A 22,573-nucleotide genomic window follows, 5' to 3' on the forward strand; every position below is an offset into this window, starting at 1 on the left:
CCACACAGGAAAGACATCAGCTCTTCCAAGCCCCAAACCCCAGTGAGTCCAGCTTCAGCTTCAGGAAGGAAGGAGACCAGTGGAGATGGAAAGACCCCACCAGCATCCACTGGAAGAAGAGATGGGAAGAAGACAGAATAAGAGCTCACTCAGCAATAGAAAGACCAACATGACCCCACCAGAATCTAGGGATCCAACACCAGCAAGACCCGAAAAGCACTACATAGATGAAGGAGAGGAGACAGACCTTAAAATTTATTTCATGAAGATGATGGAGACCCTCAAAGAAGAAACGAGGAAATCCCTTAAAGAAATTGAAGAAAAAACAAACAAAAAATCCATGAAATGGGGGAAAAATTCAAGAAATAAACAAATCTCTCAAAGAATCTAAAGAGCACCAAGAAAAAACAACCAAAAAATGAAGGAAACAACTCAAACAGTTGAAGGATTGAAAGCTGAAATAGAAACGATAAAGAAAACACAGAACGAAGGGATGCTGGAAATAGAAAAGCTGGGTAAACGATCAGGAACTACAGATGCAAGTATCACCAATAGAATACAAGAGATAGAAGAGAGAATCTCAGGTGTTGAAGACTCATTAGAGGATATAGAGTCGTCAACCAAAGAAAATCTCAAAACCAACAAATCCTTAACACAAAATATCCAGGAAATATGGGACACCGTGAAGAAGCCAAACCTGAGAATAATAGGTATAGAAGAAGGCGAAGAAATACAACTCAAAGGTACAGAAAACATATTCAACAAAATCATAGAATAAAACTTCCCTAACCTAAAGAAAGATATGCCTATGAAAATACAAGAATCTTACAGAACACCAAATAGGCTGGACAAGCAAAAGAAGTCACCTCGCCATATAATAATCTAAACATCAAACCTACAGAGTAAAGAAAAAATATTAAGAGCAGCTAAAGAAAAAGGCCAAGTAACATACAAAGGCAGACCTATCCGAATTACACCTGACTTCTCAATGGAAACGATGAAAGCCAGAAGATCATGGACAGATGTCCTACAAACGCTAAGGGAACAAGGATGCCAGCCCAGACTACTATATCCAGCAAAGCTCTCAATTACCATAGATAGAGAAAACAAAATATTCCATGACAAAGCCAGATTTAAACAATACATATCCATGAATCCAGCTCTACAGAAAGTGCTAGAAGGAAAACCTAGATCCAAGGAAGATAACTACATTCACAAAGACACAGGCAAGATATAATCCCACTCTACAAAACACCAAAAGAAAAAGGGAGGAGAAACTAAACAAAATAACTTCACTAACAATAAATCAAGCACAAACAAGAATCATCAATCAGTGGTCATTAATATCCCTCAATGTCAACGGCCTCAGCTTGCCTATAAAAAGAGAGAGACTAGCAGAATGGATACGAAGACAGAACCCTTCCTTCTGCTGCATACAAGAAACACATCTCAACATCAAAGACAGATGTTACCTCAGAGTAAAGGGTTGGGAAAAGATCTTCCAATCAAATGGTCCCAAGAAACAAGTGGGTGTAGCAATCCTAATATCTAACAAACAAGACTTCAAATTAAAATGAATCAAAAGAGATGAAGAAGGACACTTAATATTCATCAAAGAAAATGTACATCAAGATGAAGTCTAAATTTTAAACATCTGTGCCCCAAATACAAAGGCACCTACATTCGTGAAAGAAACACTAGTAAAGCTCAAAATGCACATAAAGTCTCAAACACTAATAGTAGCAGACATCAACACTCTGCTCTCGCCGCTAGACAGGACCTCCAGACAGAAACTTAACAAAGAAACAAAAGAACTAATAGAAGTTATGACCCAACTGGGTTTAACAGACATCTATAGAACATTCCACCCAAATACAAAGGGATATACCTTCTTCTCGGCACCACATGGAACCTTCTCTAAAATTGACCACATAATAGGAAACATTGCAAATCTCCACAGATACAAAAAAATTGGAATAACCCCCTGTATCTTATCAGACCACCATGCATTAAAATTAGAATTCAACAATAACACAAATCGCAGAAACCCTACAAACTCATGGAGATTGAACAATGCACAATTGCACCATCCCTGGGTAAAGGAAGAAATAAAAAAAGAAATTAAAGACTTCCTCGATTTCAATGAGAATGAAGACACAACATACACAAACTTATGGGACACTTTGAAAGCAGTGCTGAGAGGAAAGTTTATAGCACTAAGTGCCCACATGAAAAAACTGGAGAACAGTCATACTAGAGAATTAATAGCACAGCTGAATGTTCTAGAACAAAAAGAAGCAAACTCACCCAGGAGGAGCAGACGCCAGGAAATAATCAAATTGAGGGAGGAAATCAATCAAGTAGAAACCAGGAAAACACTGAGAAGAATCAATGAAACAAAGAGTTGGTTCTTTGAGAAAATCAACAAAATAGACAAACCTCTGTCCAAACTAACCAAAAGACAGAGAGAGAGCATGCTGATTAACAAAATCAGGAATGAAAAAGGGGACATAACAACGGACTCTGAGGAAATCCAGAGAATCATCAGGGCATACTTTGAAAATCTGTACTCCACAAAATTTGAAAATATAAAGGAAATGGACAATTTCCTGGATAGATATCACTTGCCAAAACTAAATCAAGAGCAGATAAACAATCTAAACAGACCTATAACCCCTAATGAAATAGAAGCAGTCATCAAAAGTCTCCCAAACAAAAAAAGCCCAGGCCCAGATGGCTTCAGTGCAGAATTCTACCAGAAATTCAAAGAAGAGCTAATTCCAATACTCCTCAAAGTATTCCACACAATAGAAGCAGGAGGCTCACTGCCAAACTCTTTTTACGAGGCTACAATTACCTTGATACCCAAGCCACACAAAGACACAACTAAGAAAGAGAACTATAGACCAATTTCCCTCATGAACATCGATGCAAAAATACTCAATAAAATACTCGCAAACCGGATTCAAGAACACATCAGAAAAATCATCCACCATGATCAAGTAGGCTTCATCCCAGGAATGCAGGGATGGTTCAACATTAGAAAATCTATCAATGTAATCCACCATATAAACAAACTGCGAAAGAAAAACCACATGATCATCTCACTAGATGCTGAAAAAGCCTTTGACAAAATCCAGCACCCCTTCATGATAAAGGTCCTAGAGAGATCAGGGATAACAGGAACATACCTGAATATAATAAAAGCAATATACAGTAAACCAACAGCTAACATCAAACTAAATGGAGAGAAACTCAAAGCAATTCCTCTAAAATCAGGAACAAGACAAGGCTGTCCACTCTCTCCATATCTCTTCAATATTGTACTTGAAGTTCTAGCTACAGCAATAAGACAACAAAAGGAGATAAAGGGGATACAAATAGGAAAAGAAGAAGTCAAACTTTCACTATTTGCAGATGATATGATTGTTTACATAAGTGACCCAAAAAACTCCGCAAGGTTACTCCTAGAGCTGATAAACACCTTCAGCAATGTGGCAGGATACAAGGTAAACTCAAAAAAATCAGTGGCCCTATTATATACAGATGATGAAGTGACTGAGAAAGAAATCAGAGAAACATCACCCTTTACAATAGCCAAAAACAGCATCAAATATCTGGGGATAATGTTAACCAAGGAAGTGAAAGACCTGTATATCAAGAACTTTGTGTCTTTAAAGAAAGAAATCAAAGAGGATACCAGAAAATGGAAAGATCTCCCATGCTCTTGGATTGGTAGGATCAACATAATAAAAATGGCAATCTTGCCAAAAGCAGTCTACAGATTCAATGCAATCCCTATCAAAATTCCATCACAATTCTTCAAGGACCTGGAAAGAACATTAATCAACTTTATATGGAAAAACAAAAGGCCCAGGATAGCCAAAACAACCCTATACAATAAAGGAACTTCAGGAGGCATCACCATACCTGACTTCAAGCTCTATTATAGAGCTATAGTCCTGAAAACAGCTTGGTATTGGCACAAAAATAGGCAGGTAGACCAATGGAACCGAATTGAAAACCCTAATTTTAACCCACACACCTATGAACACTTGATTTTTGACAAAGAAGCTAAAACTGTACAATGGAAAAAGAAAGCATCTTCAACAAATGGTGCTGGCATAACTGGGTACTGGTATGCAGAAGACTGCAGATAGATCCATGTTTATCGCCTTGTACAAAACTTAAGTCCAAATGGATCAAAGATCTCAACATAAATCCAGCCACACTGAAACTTCTAGAAGAGAAAGTGGGAGATATTCTTCAACGAGTTGGTAGAGGAGACCACATCCTAAACATAACACCAGTGGCGCAAACACTGAGATCGACAATTAACAAATGGGAACTCCTTAAACTAAAAAGCTTCTGTAAGGCAAAGGACACAGGAAACAAGACAAAAAGGCAGTCCACATCTGACAGAGGACTAATCTCCAAAATTTACAAAGAACTCAAGAAACAAGTCTCCAAAACACCAAAGGATCCAATTAAAAGGTGAGGTACAGATCTAAATAGAGAATTCTCAACAGAGGAGGCTAGAATGGCCAAGAGACTCTTAAGAAAGTGCTCAACATCCTTAGCCATCAGGCAAATGCAAATCAAAACAACTCTGAGATACCATCTTACTCCTGTCAGAATGGCTAAAATCAAAAACACCGAAGACAATTTATGCTGGAGAGGATGCAGAGAGAGGGAACTCTACTCCACTGCTGGTGGGAGTAACAACTCATACAGCCTCTTTGGAAATCAGTGTGGAGATTCCTCAGGAAAATGGGAATTAATCTACCACAAGACCCAGCAATTGCACTCTTGGGCATATATCCAAATGAGGCAAATTCATACAACAAGGGCATCTGCTCCACTATGTTCATAGCAGCATTATTTGTAATAGCCAGAACCTGGAAGCAACCTAGATGCCCCTCAACTGAAGAGTGGGTGGAGAAAATGTGGTACATTTACACAATGGAGTATTACTCAGCAGAAAAAAACAATGGAATCTTGAAATTCGCAGGTAAATGGATGGCACTGGAGGAAGCCATCCTGAGTGAGGTAACCCAGTCGCAAAAAGACAAACATGGTATGTACTCACTCATATATGGATTTTAGACATGGATCAGAATAGTGCCAGTCTGCACTTCCACTGATAGAGAGTCTGGGAAACAGGAAAGAACCTAAAAGATATGCATATATGCATAGTACCCAAGAGAAGAGGATTGAGACAAGATCCTCTGAATGGATGGGGAACACGGTGAGGGTGGGGGGAGTGGGAGCTGGGAAGAAGAGAGGGGAGAAGAGAAAGAGAGTAGGTCATGGGGGAACAGGAAGTTGAGTGGGTGGGGGTAGAATAGGGGAAGAGGGAATCATAGGTTAGAAGACAGTTCAGGAACCAAAGTGACCTCTAGTGATCTAAAGGGATAACACCAATTGGCAAGCTAAGCAATAGTGGAGAGACCACCTCGATTGCCCATTCCTGATAATGAATTTGATGTCTATAACCATCTGGGAGCCTTCATCCAGTGACTGATGGAAGCAGAGGCAAACACACAATTAAGCACTGAACTGAACCCAAGGAACCCAGTGGCAGAGAGAGAGGAGTGATGAGCAAATTGGCAAAGAATGGGCTGGCAAAACCAGAAGAGACAGCTGATCTGAACAGGAGAGAGCTCTTGGACCCCAGACTGACAGCTGGGGAGGCTAACATGGGACTGATCTGGACCCCCCCAAATGTGAGTGTCAGTGAGAAGGCCTGGGCAACCTATGGGGCCTTGAGCAGGGGATCAGTGTCTATCCCTGGAATACAAACAGTCATCGTGTGCCCATAGCACAAAGAGGGATGCTCTCTCAGCCTGGACTCTTAGGGACTGCCCTACCGGAGAAATGACAGACTCTGGATATCCCCTACACGGAAGGTTGGCAATAGGGTGGGAGTGCGGGGCAGGGAGTGCGGGAGGAGGGAGGAAGGGAACTGGGATTGACATGTAAAACAAGCTATTTAAAATTAAAATAAAAAATGATAAAAAAGTAAGAAAGAAGGACACTTTACAAAGTGTCCTGCCTGTGTCTGCCTAATGCCCTCCTCGATGAAATTCTTCCACCATTACCTCCATATTGTAAATACTGAGACCCCTGATGGAAGAAAAAGGCCTCTTCCTGGATCATGTTTATGGAAAGAATACTTTTTGTAGAGACAGGGATTATCTTTGTAACAACTCTGGCTTTCCTGGAACTATGTCTGTATGTCCATGAAGTCAAAGAGATCTGCTTGCCTCTGACTCCAAAATGCTCAGATTAAGGGCGTGAATAACCACAGTGGGTTGGGAGAAGGTCTTCTCACTTGGTGATAAGAGTAAATTACAGTTGTTTAGAAATTCTGATCATTCCCCTATTTATGGAAAACATACTCAGATAAGCAATATGCACTTGTTTTGGTTTTACTTGGTTCCCAACTAGGCCACACATGGAATTATCTAGAATCCTAAAATGGAGGGCACAACTGTGCCAAATATTTTGCATAAGTTGGAGTTGTTAGATAAACTTGAAATACTTACACACCCTTAATCCTGATCTGAGGCTAGGAGACACACCCTAAATTGAGACACATCTTCTGCTGGAAGCATATAAAATGACATGGACGAAGGAAGCTGCTACACCCTGCCCACTTACACAAACCTTGTAGCAAGTGAAACCTTCACTGCCAATTCAGAATACTTGTTTGAATTCCAGCATATTCTGAAGACCAGCTGACAAGTCCAACCTCCATATCTGAGTAAATACTGGATTTTTGGATGTTTCCTTTACAACTAGCCACTACGGGATTAGACAGAAAGAAAGACATTAACTCAGTGTGTCACTGAGAAAGATACATAGAAGGAAGAATCACAGTGACACACAGAAAGATGCAGAGCAACAGAATGAGAGACAGAGAGAGATACAAGTTGAGGGACATAGAGAGATGTAGAGGAGAGAGAGATCAATTCTAAACTACTAAATGAATGCCAGGAAGTTCTTTCCTCTAGGAAGATGGGCTCATGTCCTGTATGTGGGCAGTCTTCCACTCAAGATCACTCATGTGGAGAGAGTCAGTCAATCTGACCTGGGAATTTTCTATCACAGAGCAATAGTGATATATTTCCTTTTCCCCTTTTTAAAAAAACAAACTCTCTGATTTCCTGATTTTGGTTTAAGTAGAAATGCTGGGAACAAATAATCTCAGTCTCCCATGTTTATAAGTTGCTCAGCCTAAGTAACTTATAAACATAGTAAAAGAAACAAAGGAAAGCAAATTCTTTCTGCAGAGTGGGTAAAATTTGACTATAACCTGACTACAACGCACACATGGACATGCTGTCTTCTCTCTTTGGTGCCTAAATCAACAGGGAACTTCGTTGGTGAAAGACCCCAGGCGGGGGACTTTCACGGGGAGGGAGACACGAACCCAAGGAACACCGAGACCATGACCTTGGATGCAAACAGCAAGAGGCTTTATTTACACACGGGTACCCGGGCGTCTCAGTCTTGGGGGGCTGAGCGCCCCGAGCTGGGGACTCAGGGGTCCTTTTATAGCAAAAAAAAAGCGGAGTACAGAAGCAAGAAGCCTAGTTACAGGACCCTGATTGGACAATATAAATGAGGCCGGGGGGGGCTCAGAATGAGGGCTATTGAGGTTTCTCTCAGAACTCAAGTCTCGGCCTTGGCCCTATCTGAGGAACAATAGGTCTCTGTGCCGGCCCAGTCTTGCTGGGCTGGCTATGCAGACGCTATGTAGATAGCAGACACCTGTGTCCTGCCTGGACAGAGTTAGTAGTGACTATTCAGCTGTAAAGACCTTGAGCTGAGCTTCCTTCTGATCAAAAAATGACTATTCGGCTGAGCTGTGGGGGAAAGGAATTTTCCATAGGCCTCAGCCACCTGTGCTGGGCCGGGGTCTTTCATTCCCCCATTGCTCTTGTAACTGAATGAAATCTTTCATTCAGAGGTTTCTGCCATCTCGAAATCCCTTTGCTTTAGCTGCTGGTATTGTTGAGTCAAAACCAGTGATTGTACAATTGATAACCTTTCCTTTATAAACTGGATTAATCTGTTTAAGATGCATGGCCCAAACATCAGAAGCAGCAATATAATGATCAGGGGTCCCATAATGGTGGATATGAGAGTCGAATACCAAGGGGACCTGTTATACCAATTCTGAAACCATCCCTGTTGGGACTCAATTAATTGGTGGTACTTTTGGCGTCTTTCTTTTATCTTAGCCAGGTTATCTCTTACCACTCCGGTATGGTCTGCGTAAAAGCAGCATTCTTCTTTAAGGGCCGCACAAATTCCCCCTTGCTGTAAAAATAAGAGGTCTAGTCCCCTTCTGTTTTGGAGGGCTACTTCTGCCAGGGAGGACAGAGACTTCTCCAGGGCAGCGACAGATTCCTCTAAAGACCGAATATCTGCACGCATTACTTGTTGTAGGAGTTGGAACTGTTTAGTTTCCTGCAGTGCGGCAGTACCGGTTCCTATTCCTGCTGCTATGCCTCCCATGGTTAGTCCTCCTAATAGGATGGCAGTAGTGATGGAGATAGGTTCCCTCTTAATGCGGCCAGGACTTATCATGTCATAGTCAGAGGGGTGGTAAATTACCTTAGGCCATAATTCAATCAGAACACAATAGTCAACGGTGGCACCTAATACCGTGGTGGAGACACAAGGGGTTAATCCAGTGTTGCATGCCCAATATGTCCCATTGGGGGCTATCAAGTAGCGGCCACTTTGGGGCAAAGGCTCAGTGGCATTGCATAGTCCTTGATGCGTGGTGGGGACGTTACCTATACATAGCCCCTTTCCAGACACTTCTGAGATGGTCAATTTATGTTGCATGGCTGTCCCACAAAGAGCCTCGGCTGTGGCCTGATCTGTATATTCGCCCATAACCGCTAAGCCTTCATAATAGGGAGGTTGCGGAGTCAGACAAAGCCAGCATTCCTTAGTCTTATCTGGGCGAGTTAAATTCAGAGTGGCATATGTCCCTTTGATTAGGGCTAATATTCTATCTCCCGTGCCTTCAAGGGGGGGACCCAAGGAGGGGGGTTTGGGAGTGCTTTCTGTAGGCACAGGAGCGGCTGTGGTTTTAGGCAGGTTCAGAGGCCTGGTATCAGCCTTGGGCATGAGTAAGCTAGGCTGCTTTTGATCAGCAAGAACCTGGTTAGGGCCTATGGCCTGCGGATTAACCGGAGCCACCTTACATCTGATTGTAAAGATTACTCCCCTGTCTGTCCCATATAGATACCAACGCAAACCCCAGGTATACCCAGTCTGCCAGTCCGGGGCTTGCTTTCCCTGCGCAGTGAAGGAAATGGCAAGGGGCATACTTATCATTCCAGATTGTCTTTTGTCCCAGCCTCTGCGTACCTGTATTTTATCCCAGGATGAGGATGGCCTCCAATACGCATCCCCTGTAGTCTCGCACCCCCAAGCTGCACAGAAAAAGGAATCATGTCCCCCACATTTCTGGGCCTGTTGCCAGGTACGAACATCTCGGGGGCAGACATAGAAGTCCTATGAATGTAGCTGCTCTCTGGCTCTGCGACTAACACACCCGGGGGTGGTTTCTCTAGGGTCCATGAATATGAATGTACGTCGACGTCTGTAAAGGTGGGAACCACTGGTGCATGCCTTTGGGTGGCAATGGGGAATGTCCCAAGTGTTCAACCCTGCTACCAAATCACAAAATTCAGGCCATAGAGTAGGCTACCATGTCCCAAGTGCATGTGGTTCCGTGACAGCATAAATGACCTCCCCCATCTGGGAGAGAACCTCCCAGGTTAATTTATAAATGGTATGGGGACTGGAGGCCACACCAGTGTCTGATTTTATGAGGAGGGCTATTAGCAGGAGGGAGGGGAGCGGGTAAGTTTTATTTTTAAAGGATTTTGAGTGCGTTGAGCTTTCCATCCTGAGTCCGGATCCTCAGGGAAGGCAGCTTTTACGTGCGAGGCGTGTATCCAAGCAGCAATCCCGTCCACCTTGAGAGCAGTAGGGGTGGTCAACAGGACTGTGTATGGTCCCTTCCAGCGGGGTTCAAGGTTCTTAGCCTGGTGGCGCCGGACCCAAACGCTGTCTCCCACGTGGTAGGAGTGAGGGACGATAGGGTGTTTCCTCTGGTCTCGGTAGGCTTGGGCCAGAGGCTTCCAGACTTCCTGCTGAACTAGCTGAAGTGCCTGCAGGTGAGCTGAGAAACAAAGGCAGGCCCGTTGTCTGTCCCCAATATCTGTGGCATTCCATAACGGGGGAAGATTTCTTCAAGAAGTTTCTTGGTGACCACCTTTGCCGTCTCGTGCTTGGTGGGGTAGGCTTCAGTCCATCCCGAGAAGGTGTCAACAAAAACCAGGAGGTACTTGTATCCATATTTTCCTGGTTTGATTTCTGTGAAATCTATTTCCCAATGCACCCCAGGCCGGTGCCCACGAGCTCGAGTCCCCATGGGTAGCTTTAGCCTGGTCATATTGACGCGGGCGCAGGCATCACATTGCTCAGTCACTTGTTTTAGTATTTCTTCTATTCCCAACAGGTAGCGAGTATTTTCTTCCCGGGCTAACAGTTCTCTCATTTTCCTGGAGCTCAAATGAGTGAGTTTGTGTAGGCTGTTAACCAAATATCTAGTCATTAGGCGGGGAAGGACAGTTTTTCCTTGACAGGTCCAGAGACCATCATGTACGCGGGTCGCCCCCAGTCTTTTCATGGCTTTGATGTCTTTTATCTCATAGTCCCATGACGGGGAGGTCTTCTCGGAAGCCTCATTAGTTACAGGGACTACAGCTGCCTGGAGGAGGTGACTGCTGCTTTCCAAAGCCAGGGCAGCCTCCCGGGCGGCCAGGTCTGCCCTCCGGTTTCCCGGGCGACTGGACTGTCGCCTTTCTGATGCCCTGGGCAATGTATAATACTGAGGGCGGTTGGCAGGTGCAGAGCCTCTAAAAGGGCCAGGATTTCCTTTTTGTTTTTAATGTCTCTGTCCTCTGAGGTCAATAGCCCCCTTCGCCTATAAATTTCACCATGGATGTGAGCGGTGGCAAAAGCGTAGCGGCTGTCTGTATAGACAGTGAGTTTCTTACCTTTTGCCAGTCTCAGGGCCTGTGTCAAGGCAATCAGTTCTGCTCGTTGAGCCGATGTTCCTGGCGGCAGGGCCTCGGCCCAAATTGTTTCTGACTCAGTTGTCACTGCAGCACCTGCTTTCCGCTCCCCTTGATGTACAAAGCTGCTTCCGTCCGTGAACCAGACAAGGTCAGGGTTGGGAAGGGGTTGATCCGTGAGGTCATCTCTCGTCCCATGGACCTCAGCCAGGACCTGCAAGCAGTCATGAGTCTCTGCTTCCCCGGGAGGGGAAGTAACGAGGCGGGGTTCAGGGTCACCGGAGCCCCGAAGTGAATTCGGTCCTTGTCCAGCAACAGAGTCTGGTAATGAGTCATCCTGGCATTGGTGAGCCAGCGGCCCGGTGGCTGTCTAATGACCGCCTCCATAGCATGGGGGCATAGATAGTCAAAGGCTGTCCCAAAGTCAATTTGTGAGAGTCCTTTATGAGAACTGTGGTGGCAGCGATCATGCGGAGACATGGGGGCCATCCTGACGCTACGGGGTCTAATCTCTTAGATAGGTAGGCAACCGGTCGTCTCCAGGGCCCAAGTTTTTGAGTTAGGACCCCTTCGCATAACCCTCTTGCTCAGCCACGAATAAGTCAAAGGGTTTAGTCAGGTCAGGTAACCCCAGAGCTGGGGAGCAGAGCAGAGCCTTCTTGATGTCCATGAAGGCTTTTTCCTGGCTCTCCCCCAGTCAAAAGTAGCCCCCGTCTTGGTGAGGGGGTACAGGGGTGCTGCCATTTCCGCAAACCCGGGGATCCACAGTCTACAGAAACCTGCTGTTCCCAAGAATTCCCGCAGTTTTCGGGGGTCTTGGGAGGAGGGATGTCAAGTATGGCCTGTTTGCGGGCTTCTGTTAGCCAACGTTTTCCATCCTGGATTTTGTACCCCAAGTAGGTGACCTGGGTCCGGCAGATTTGGGCCTTTTGGCAGAGGCCCTGTACCCCAAGTCTCCTAAAGTCTTTAAGAGAGCTTCTGTCCCCCTAAGGCATTCCTCCTCTGTTTTGGTGGCTATCAGGATGTCATCCACATATTGTAAGAGGATGATCTCAGGGTTGTGGACTCTAAATCCGGCCAAATCCTGATGCAAGGCCTCATCAAAGAGGGTGGGGCTATTTTTGAACCCTTGGGGCAACCTAGTCCATGTAAGTTGTCCCGAGATTCCCAAGTCTGCATCCTGCCATTCAAAGGCAAACAGTGGCTGACTGTCTTTGTGTAACCGTAAGCAGAAGAAGGCATCCTTTAAATCCAGGACTGAGTACCAAATATAGTCAGGTGGCAGTCCACTCAGGAGGTTATAGGGATTGGGGACCGTGGGGTGTATGTCCTCAACCCGCTTATTGACCTCCCGGAGGTCCTGGACCGGCCTATAGTCATTGGTTCCGGGCTTTTTGACTGGCAACAGGGGAGTGTTCCAGGGGGACCGGCAGGGGTTAAAATGCCCTGCTCCAGTAGCCTCTTAATGTGAGGTTTGATCCCATCGCGGGCCTCCCGGGACATGGGATATTGTTTAATTGAGGCGGGAGAGCAGATGCTTTTAAATGGACTATGATGGGAGCCTGCTGGAGGGCTAGTCCCATTCCTCCAGTCTCTGCCCAGGACTGGGGAAAGTCAGTCAACCAGCGGTCCTCGACCTTAAAAGAGTCATCCTTGGGCTCATGTATTCTATATTCCTCTTCTAAGGCTATGGTCAGCACCGTGAGTGGGGCCCCTTCTGGCCCCGTGACTCTTATGTTGGCTTTCTCGAAATGTACTTGAGCCTTTAACTTCGTTAGGAGGTCTCGACCCAGGAGGGGGTATGGACAGTCAGGAACATGTAAAAGGAGTGCATCACCTTACCGGTCGCTAGGTGGAGCTGGCGGTCCGTGGTCCATCGATATTGCTTCCTGTCCCGCGCTACCGTCTCGCCAGCAAGAACGACGCAGAACACTCGGATCCTTCTGCAGTAAAGCTTTAATGCATCTTGAGAGATAGATGATCAGCTTCTTAGAGGGAGACCCCAAGCTAAGAAACCCAGCCCCTTATATAAGCCTAGGAGCTCCGAGTGAGACGTGTAGAGCCGGGATTGGTGGTTTGCACATCACCCCAGATGACGCCACGGGAGAGGCACAGCTTAAACGGTTAACTCCAACTGACAGCAGATGTCAGCGCCATCTTCTAACGGTTAACTCCAACTGACAGCAGATGTCAGCGCCATCTTCTAACGGCAATAGCGATAGCGAGGGCGGCTCCTCACAGCTTCCCACCGGTAGCTCCTTGTACCCAGGCAGTTCGTCGGCTCAGGGGGCCGGGTGACCGATTTAAAACAGAGTGTTGAGCCCCCGTGTCTACCAGGAAGGTGACCGGGCGCCCCCTACTGGTATGGTTATCCGGGGCTCAGGGGGGCTCCTGGCCCTGACCTCCCTAATCTTCGAGGCTCAGGAGGTCAGAGGTCTGAGAACAGGGTTTGGGCCTTTGAAATGTCCTTCTTTGTTTCTTGTTCTTGGGACATTCTCTAGCCCAGTGTCCTCTCTCCTTGCAATATGCACATTGGTCTCTTTCTAGGCGAGGCCCTCTTTGTCCCTCTCTCTGCCTATCCTGTCTCTGCTCTGCGACTACTGTGGCCAACAGTTTAGTCATTTCTCTATTACGCTTCTTGTCCCTCTCTATCTCCCTCTCTTCCATTTCCTGTCTCTGACGTTCTGCCCTTTCTTGGTCCTCTTTTCTCCATCTCTCTTCCCTTTCCTCCTGTGTTTCTCTCTTGTTAAAGATGCGCTCCGCCTCCTTTAATACATCTGGTAGTGTATAACCCTGTAAATTCTCTAGCCGCTGCAATTTGTTTCTAATGTCAGCGGCCGACTGCCAAATGAAGGACATGGTCAGGCTAGTAGCTTGCCCGGGGTCCTCAGGGTCATATGGAGTATACATTCTGTAAGCTTCCTTAAGCCTCTCTAAAAATGCAGCTGGGGATTCCTCTGCCTTCTGAACAATCTGTCTTACCTGGGCCAAATTGGTAGGACGTTTACCTGCCCCTCGGAGACCCGCTACAAGCAACTGGCGATAAAGACGTAGATGGGTCCTACCTGCCTCAGTGGTGAAGTCCCAGTCTGGGCGGTCGAGGGGAAAAGCAGCATCAATTTCATTTGGGAGCTGCGTAGGTTGTCCATTTGCCCCAGGAACATTCTTCCGGGCTTCAAGAAGGACCCGTTGTTTTTCCTCCGAAATGAGGAGGACCTGTAAAAGCTGTTGGCAATCGTCCCAGGTGGGCTGGTGGGTAGTAAGTACCGACTCCAATAAATCAGTCAGTCTCACAGGATCTGCTGAAAAGGAGGGGTTATTATTTTTCCAGTTATAAAGATCAGAGGCAGAAAACGGCCAATACTGTAATTGGCCATCATGGCCCGTCCGGAGGGGCAGGGCAGTGGAATCCGGAGCGGGCTGCTCCCTGCGGCCTCGCAGTCTAGAGGCCATAGGTGAGGGCTCCGGGTCAGTGGGAGGCGAAGGTTGGGCCTCAGCTGCCGCTGCGGCCTCAGCTGCCGCCGGTTGACCTGCCGGAGGAGCCTGGTACGGTGGGGGTTCCTCTGTCAGTAGATCCAACAGGAGACCGTCTTCTGGAGGGAGGACTTTGGGGTCTCTTTTTTTCTCTTTCTGCTTAGTTACGGTGGGGTACAGGCCAGAATGGGAGGACTGAGGATACGGGGAGGGGGTCAAAGGGGGCGGAAGGGGGGGCGCGGATGGGTTGGAATTGGCGGGGGTTAGGGAAGAGGGAGAGGGGGACGCTCCGGGGTGCACAAAGGGACGCACCCAGGTAGGAGGGTTATGAACTAACGCTTCCCAGGTGACTATGTAGGGCACTTGGTCCGGGCGGCCGTGGGGCCCAGGATCCATCACTTTCTCTTTCACCTGGAAGATAATTTGAGAGTTAAAGGTGCCATCCCGGGGCCAGCCAACATTTAAAGCTGGCCACTCGGAAGAGCAAAAGGTGATCCATTCCTTCTTGCGCACATCGACAGTCCGGTTACGAGCATACTCCTGAACCTGTGGCCAATGTGAAAGGGTCAAACTGAGCGGAGTGGTAACTGTCTGGCCCATCTTCTCGAGAGTGATGACTAAGACAAACAAACAAACAAGAAACAAAAACGAACAGATTTTCGCTGCGCGGCTTCGACGTAGAGTCGAAAGCAAAACTTCAGTTGGGCTCGAGGTCGGGGGCCTCCCGTCCTCGTCCCCTACCAGGATGGAAAATCCCTCTGTCAGTGGGGGTTCCCCAAACAGACGGGGCAGATTCCTAGGCATCTACCCCAAACAAACGGTTCCTTAAGAACTTCAAATACAAACGGGGCAGATTGACATCCACCCCAAACAAATGAGTACTCCAAATACAAACGGGGCAGATTGACATCCACCCCAAACAAATGAGTACTCCAAATGCTACCAGGACGTCTCCTGGAGCTGCGGTCGAGAGTACGAACCCGTCAGTTCCTCCTCGGTGGCCGCCAAATACAAATGTATACAGCTGTATACTACAAATGCAGGCGCGAGAAAATAACAGGCATAGACAGAGAGCAGACAACAGAAACAACAGAAATTTAGTCCGGACAATTCTTACCTCCCAGAAGTGGGTCGGTGGTCCCTGGGCGGGGTCTCAATTTCCCGGCCAACGCACCAAATGAAAGACCCCAGGCGGGGGACTTTCTCGGGAGGGAGACCCGAACCCAAGGAACAGCGAGACCACAAACTTGGATGCAACAGCAAGAGGCTTTATTTACACACGGGTACCCGGGTGTCTCAGTCTTGGGGGGCTGAGCGCCCCGAGCTGGGGACTCAGGGGTCCTTTTATAGCAAAAAGCGGAGTACAGAAGCAAGAAGCCTAGTTACAGGACCCTGATTGGGCAATATGAATGAGGCCGGGGCTTAGAATGAGGGCTATTGAGGTTTCTTTCAGAACTCAAGTCTCGGCCTTGGCCCTATCTGAGGAACAATAGGTCTCTGTGCCTGCCCAATCTTGCTGGGCTGGCTATGCAGACGCTATGCAGATAGCAGACACCTGTGTCCTGCCTGGACAGAGATAGTAGTGACTATTCAGCTGTAAAGACCTTGAGCTGAGCTCTCTTCTGATCAAAAAAATGACTATTCGGCTGAGCTGTGGGGGAAAGGAATTTTCCATAGGCCTCAGCCGCCTGTGCTGGGCCGGGGTCTTTCAGTTGGGATTAACCTCTCAATGTATGACTCCAGTGTTATTTGGAAAGAGCTGTCAAAGGAGAACCAAAAAGTCAGGCAGAGGTGGAAGAGAGAGGGGTGGCAAAGGCACTGTCTTTGAACCTGTTTCCAAGAGAGAATATGTTTTAATCAATGGTGGGGAGCAAAGAATTATTTTCCAAAAATCTAAAAAGAGACGCACAGTTCAGGGGAAGAAAATATGGATTCTCAGTAAATCAATGTCCTCCCTTTTGAAAACCCATAAAGTCTTTTGCAAAGACTAGACTACCAAAAGACTCTGCCAGATGCAGTTGCCTTCTTCACATTTGGCATCTGCTCTGCCTTCTCTAAATGCCAAGAATGAGGAGTGAGGCTTCATGTGAATGATGTGGCCATGCCGATGCTGCCCAAACTCCCACAACCTGAGCAGAACTGCATGAAATAATACAGGCTTCTTCAAAAAGAAACACCATGGAATATATGAACTGGTTGCCAATTTTTTATTCCCTTTATATTGTCTTCCTCAAGGTAGAGAAAGCAAACCAGTACAGCAACTTGTTACAGTATCCTAGAATGGAGTGCTCTCCCTACCCGAACTGCTATTCAGCTCATTTCCAGGGGTATTAAAGGCCTGAGCCACCATGCTGTCTTTCCACAGATTCTCTGAAAAGACTACAATGTCCCGCAGGTGTTTTTGGTAGCAATACTTGCTGCTTCTTCTGGAGTATACCTGTAGAACATGAGATTGCTTGAGGCATTTGCAAGGGGCTCCAGTAAAGAGCTGTGAGCAGAATCCAAAGATACGTATGGTTCAGCCACCAAGTGGTTCTATGAACCCACCATCATCTTCCAGCTTGTGGTCTCAGAGACCTCAGAAGCATGAGCTGTAGTGAAATCCAGTGCCTGGGTTTTGAGTTGCTCTGCACGGTGGAGGTCAGCCAAGATGAGAGTGGGGACAGCACTCTCCACGGAGAGGTCCTTGCAGAGGGCATCCTCTCAAATGACCTTCAAATTCTCCAGGCTAGACTTGTCAGCAGCTGCTAGCACAGCATCTGCCATGCTGTGGAGGTTTGGTGCCTTTCCGGTGTTAATGAAGCCCACCATTGCCTTAAAGTCTGTTCTCCTCAGTGTCATGTTCAAAGATGGCTCTGAAAACTGAAATATCCAGCTGCAAACATGGCATTATGAGCCAAGAAATCCTGGCCACCAATGGCCAGGTAGCAGTCTCTGAAGAAGGAATTCTCCCAGAGCTCTCCTAGCTCATCTGCCATCATGAGCCTTGGATCTTGATACTCAGGACAGGGATGCTGTACAAGTCTTGGAACAAGATCCGTATGCAGTGAAGAGTAAGCTCCTTTCAGAGACAAGGCCAGGTGCATTTGCCAAAAGGAAATCTCGAAGGATGAACCTTTTGATACATTTTTCATAGCCTGGCAGGAAGCTAAAGGCTTTTGACCTTGTTGCAGTTTCAGTTTTTTCTCCTTGGATGTTAATTATGCAAAACTGGATTTGTGCTCCAAGGGGACTCTTTGGACAGTTGAGCACCTCTGTAATCTCTTTTCTTTTCATCTCCCCTGTTCTGTGTAATCTCAAACACCACATGTCATTATCCTCTGTTGAGAAAGTTCTGCTTATAATACTGTCCTGCATTTCCTCCATAGCAAAACACAAGTTGTCAATAGTTCAATTGCAAAAAAATTGAAATGTTTGTAGTAGCATATCTGGGTTATTTTGTCCTCTGACATTTCTCCTGGGGGTAGTATGAGGAGTAAACTAGACCTGAAATGAAGAACTAAGACTTGTTTTTGGTTCACCCTGTGGGACACAATAGTCACAATTTAGAATTTCAGTTTCTGTCTCTCACCTTTTCCCTCTTCTATGAGGCTGAAAATGTGGGTCTCTGAAATTCTCGATCCAGATTTCAATTGTAGTTACAGTATCGATTGTCTAGGTTACTAGGGAGTGTTACATCACTTCTTTATTTTTCAGATCGATTCTTAGGTCAATAGGCAACTAATTTTGACAATTACACACAGCTGTTGAAAATTTGAAACATTTTATAAACACATAACAAAAATGTACTTGAGTTCTCTAGAGTAGCAGAACATATACAATGATTCTCTCATTGTATGAAGACAGGGCAATCATTAGAATGATTTGCTGTTGCATTCCTGCTAATTCCACATTGCCTAACAGCTAAGGGAAAGTCCAGGATTCTAGTACTTAATCAGTCCAGGAGGTTGGACCTGCTGCTGCCTGGTCATCAGTATATGCTGTAATTCTGAAACGTATTCTCCAATTCTAGTGAAGTAATGGACTTGTGCCAAGGTGAGGGAAAGCAAGCAAAGTGCAACAGCTTCCATCTTCCACATCCTTTATATGCTGGCACCAGATGGTGCATCTGAATTTAAAGTGTGTCTTCTAGCATCAAGACCTGGATTAAAGGTGTGTGTCTTTAGGGCTTGATATCCAGTTTACGTGTTTGTGTCATTCTACCTCCAAAGCCTGTATTTGAAGTGTTTCTAACTCCTTCAACATATGCAAAACATTTCTCACAGTTGTGACCTCCATATTTGGAAATTAGTTAATTCCAGGTGTGGTCTAGCTGGGAACCAAGAATAACCATCATAAGTTTCTATTGCTTATTGGAGTTAATCTTCCACAAGTAAAGGAATGGTGTTCATAGTTACACAGCTGTCATTCACTCTTCTCTTGTTGTTACAAGAATTCCTCACAGCTGGGTAGTGTTTGCTCATGTCTTTAATCCCTGCTCTCTAGAGGCATTGGCAGACAGATCACTATGATTCAAGTTCAGCCTGATGTGTACAGTTATTTCCAGTAGTACCACAGTTGTTACACCAAGAAACCCTCTCTTGAAAAAAAAACAACAAGAATACTTCCTTCCATTAAGTAGATCAAGGAAGAGGTGTTTTTGGGTAATCGGTGTCTCAACATTCCAAATATGGATGCTGGGTGAACAAATTCATATATGGTGGCAGGAAGCAGAGCCAGGCAGGACCCACTGAAAATGGCTGTCTTCTTTCCTGCTTTTTTTTTTCCTGCTTTAAATTACATTCATACAAACAGTCCCAGGGATGACTCCACCAAATTACCCTGGTCATCCTGCACCTCCTCCTCACTTAATCCTCCTTGAACACACTTTTCCTGAACCACTTAAGAGTTTGCTATGAGTAGATGCTCAAGACTCTCAATTCTTTTTATGCTGACTGCCAAGATTCTCATTACCTAATAATTTTCTTCCTTCACTTGTAAGTTCTGTCCTCCTAAAGTTTGAACTTCCATGCTTACTGTGCTAGGCTTAAAAATGTGATACAATTGTGTCTTTGAAAGTGTGAGGAATATATTCAAGAGTTACTGGAGAAAGGATTTTGAGATGGTTGCTGTTAGAATGTGATCTGTAAATGTTTCCCACTTCTATTATGTGTCTACTGTTTATGATGTCTGGGGGATTCACTAAGCCTCGAGGACAGGAATGTAACCTCAGTGATTCAATCCACTCATCCATTCCCACCCTAGCTCTCATGAAAATCTATTCTGATACTGCTTGTCCCTCCAGATAGGATAAATCTAGCATACTCCCAGACAGTTGGGCAAGGCACTCCAAGGGGAATTGTGAGCCCCTGAAGCAGAAATCACAATGGCTGTTAATGTAGTTTCTCATCCTAAGAATGCCATTGGTGGATGTTTTCTTTTTGGTAGGTGGTTCTCTGGGCAATATTATATAGCTAAAGCATTTTGGTACCACAGAGGATGAGACAGGTCTGGAACTAGGGAATTACTTTTTTGTTGTTGTTGTTTTTGTTTTTTGTTTGTTTGTTTTTACGAGACAGGGTTTCTCTGTATTGTTGTGGAGGCTATTGGTCTATTGGTCCAGCCAGGCCTCGAACTCACAGAGATCCGCCTGCCTCTGCCTCCAGAGTGCTGGGATTAAAGGCATGTGCCACCAGTGCCCGGCCTGGGAATTACTTTTATAGCAGAGAATATCACTGGTAATTGCAGGGGAACAATGTGAAAGAATTACATGGAAACAAATGCAGATACACTTGAAAATATACACCTGTAGAAGAGTTACTTAAATGTGCAGAGAATTAGATGGAGACACAGTAGTAACCCGGATCTCTGGCATTGTGCTATCGCCAGAGATACAGAAGGAGCCTTGGACCACATTCATCTTGTACAGGAGGGTGAGTTTGTAGTTTGTGAGCAGCCAAGGCTCCTGTGACAAGAAGAAATCTCAAAGGACATACTTTTTAAATGGCCAGTGTTGGTTTTGCAGAAACCTGAGCAATGCTGGGCTCTTCATTGTTTGGAATTTCTCTCCTTCAGCATTGATGATCCATAATAGAAACTTTGCCCATACTGGGCTCTTTGGACTGCTGAGCAGCCCTAAGGAAACTGACAAGTAATCTTCTCTTTCTTCACCAACCCCGTGCAGGTGTACTTTAAAACACCATTCAAGTGTATCATTAGCACCTCATGAGAAAGTGGTACTTTTAATGTTTGTCCAGCACATTTGCTCCTAGTAAAAATGGAAATTGCTGCTTGTATACTTATGGGAGTATTTCTGGATGCTGATCGGTGTGTAGTCCCAAGCTCTCCAATGCCAATTCCCCTAAAATATATTCTTGTGGTATTTTGTTTTTTTATGTATTTTTAATTTTAAATTTAAATTAGAAAAAACATTGCTTGACATGTCAATTCCAGGTCCCTCTACATTTCCCTCCGCTCCTCCCATGCCCACCCACCAACCCCCCAATATCCCCTCATTTCCCCAGGGAGGGTAAGGCCCTCCATGGGGGTGTCCATCGATCTGTCATTTTCATCCAGAGCAGGGCCTAGACCCTCCCCCAAGAGTTCAGGGTGAGAGTGCATCTCTCATTGTTGGATGGGAGTCCAAAGTCCATTTGTATACTCGAGATAAATACTGATCTACTACCCAAGGCTCAGTAGATTGGTTAACCTCGATTCAAAATGAAGAACTGGAGTTTTCCTTCTTTAACCTGGAGGTCACAATTAGAGATAATAGTTAAAATTTTAATTTCTATTTTCATTTATACTTCCTATTCTTTGTGTCTGAAATCTCGGGTTTCAGTGACATTCTCCATTGAGATTGTATTAAAAGTTTCAGAGAAGACAGTCTTGTCTACTGGGGACTGCTATATCACTCCATTTTACCAGATTTAATTTTAGCACAATAGGTCAATTTTGACATTTCCGTATACCTTTTGAATTGTTTTGAACATTTCATACACTCTTATTGGAAAATTGTATTACTAGTGTTCTCTAGAGCAATAGAACAATGCAATCAATCTCTCTATATGTGAGGAAAGAGGATTCATTAGAATGACTTAGTCCTGGGGTCATGTTCATACTACAATGGCTACATGTCAAGGCAAGTTCAAAATCCAGGACTTACTCAATCCAGGAGGTGAGAGGTGTCTGTCAGCTGGTGGTCAGTAAATGCTTAAAGTGAGAATAAATATTCTCTAATTCCAGTGAAGCAATGGCTTCCTGCCAGGTGAGGGGAGCATTCAAGGAGAACCAACTTCCTTGTTTCTTGGCCTTTTGTACTCTGCCATAGGAGGGTGTGGCCCAATTAAAGGTAAGTCTTCTGAACTCAAGTCCTGCATTAAAGGTGTGTGCTTACTGGACTCAAATTCTGGAGCAAAGGTGTGTACTTACCGGCCTCAAGATCTGGATTAAAACTTTGTGTCTTTTGGGGGTTTTTGTGAAAATGGCTTTGCTTCATCTTGGCTTACTGTTTAAGATTTCAAAGCTTTCCTTACTCTTCCAAGGTTAAAGATGTAAGACCACAAGTTCAAAAGCATGGCTACTGTAGGATGGTTGGTCTTAGGCAAGGATGTCTTATCTAAATAACAAGAGACTTGTTCTGAGGTATGGTTACTCTTAAACTTCAAGTCTGGTTAAAAAGAGATTTAGTCTAAGGATTTACTACCTAATGTTTGGAAGAAGTCTTGGACCATTTTCTACTGTTTGTTTAAGGCATTTAAGAATGTTGAAGAATAAACTTGGGGCATTCATTATTCACTGAATTTCCCTCCTGACTCTATTCTGTGACTCTGTCTTTTCCACAAACACAAGTTAATACAGACTAGACACACCAAGTGGACCTACACCAAATGGTTAGTACCATCTTTGGACCTCCAAAGTCCATATTGGAAATCGACCTACCTACTTCAACTTAAGCAAACATTTTATCACAAGTGTTGCTTCCAAATTTGAATTTTAGTTAGTATAGT

General features: G+C 45.2%; 1 pseudogene; it reads right to left on the reverse strand.

The window, feature by feature from the left end:
* Window positions 1-16,964: 16,964 nt before the first annotated feature.
* LOC121138424 lies at window positions 16,965-17,563 on the reverse strand (annotated as a pseudogene).
* Window positions 17,564-22,573: the final 5,010 nt, after the last annotated feature.

This window comes from Mesocricetus auratus, unplaced genomic scaffold (assembly GCF_017639785.1).
Source record: "Mesocricetus auratus isolate SY011 unplaced genomic scaffold, BCM_Maur_2.0 contig_4768_pilon_obj, whole genome shotgun sequence".
In the NCBI taxonomy this organism is placed as follows: domain Eukaryota; kingdom Metazoa; phylum Chordata; class Mammalia; order Rodentia; family Cricetidae; genus Mesocricetus; species Mesocricetus auratus.